Genomic DNA, 1,343 nt, shown 5'->3' with positions numbered 1-1,343 from the left:
GTAAAATATGAAATTCTGTGAAAAAAAAACCCTTTGATCTTAAAAAAAAATATCACCACCCCCTCCTTCTGTAGCAGGAAACAAATTGCTTGTTCTTGAGAACTTTCCCATCAAGAATTTAGTAGAAGCAGGTATACTTCTATCATTTTGATGTTTTTGTTAATGTTTCCAAACAATGTACTTTGAAATCAGAATCACTTCTTATCGTTTTCATATACTTCTGATGCTCTTCATCACATTAGTGATCAGAAATGAGGTGTAACTATACAAACCCTTGCCCGTAAGAGCTAAGGAGGATTTTACTTTAAGTTGAATGGAGTTCTGCCCTAACTCAAGGATTGTGAAGAATGAACTGCTGTTGGATCTGATTGACTGTCCGTGGACTGTGGTGTGGTGTATCTGGAGGCTATTGAATGCAACTTATAATGCTTAATAAAAATCTTTATTCTTTTATTATACTAAAAAAAAGAAGTGTGTGTTCATCTCGGATGCCCATTTCTGGATTGGGTCCTTAAATTTTGGGGCCCTAGTGTTTCTTAGTTCTTTATAGATTTTAGAGAGTAGACCTTTGTCTGAGTACTTATTTGTCATGATTTTTTTCCAAATTTATGGGTTGCCTTTTCACTTTATTGGTAATTTCTTTTGACGTGAAAAAACTCAGTAAGAGCAGGTCCCAGTTGTTAATTCTTTCAATGTTTCCTGTGCAATTTGATTTCTGTCCATGAACTCTTTGCCTACCCCTAAGTCTTCAAGAGTTCCTCCTACTTTCTCTTCTAGGAGATTTAGTGTCTCTGCTTTAATGTTTAGATCTTTAATCCATTTTGACTTTAATTTAGTGCATGGTGATAGACCTGGGTCAAATTTGAGTTTTTGGCATGTAGAGAGCCAGTTTTTCCAGCACCATTTGTTAAAGAGACTATCTTTCTTCCAGTAAGTGTGTTTGGCCCCTTGTCAAAGATCAGGATACTGAGTATGATCGTAGAGACTTCAGCATCTTCTAATCTATTCCATTAATCCTCAGGTCTATTTTGTTTCCAGTACCTTGCTGATTTTATCACAGTAACCTTGTAGTATAATTTCAAGTCAGGAATTGTAATGCCTCCTGCCTTGTTTTTATTGCCCAGAATTGCCTTTGCTATTCTAGGTCGTTTCCGGTTCCAGATAAATTTTAGGAATGATTTCTGTATATCTGTGAGGTATGTTGGTGGTAGTCTGATAGGGATTGCATTAAATCTGTACAGCAATTTTGGAAGTAAGGCCATCTTCACAATGTTGGTTTTTCCTATCCAGGAGCATGGAATATCTTTTCATTTTCTGAAATCCTCTATGATCTCTTTTTGCAG

The sequence above is a fragment of the Octodon degus genome, unplaced genomic scaffold (genome assembly GCF_000260255.1).
Source record: "Octodon degus isolate 3935 unplaced genomic scaffold, OctDeg1.0 scaffold00097, whole genome shotgun sequence".
NCBI lineage: Eukaryota > Metazoa > Chordata > Mammalia > Rodentia > Octodontidae > Octodon > Octodon degus.
The sequence above is the reverse complement of the archived record's forward strand: the minus strand, read 5'-3'. Positions refer to the sequence as shown.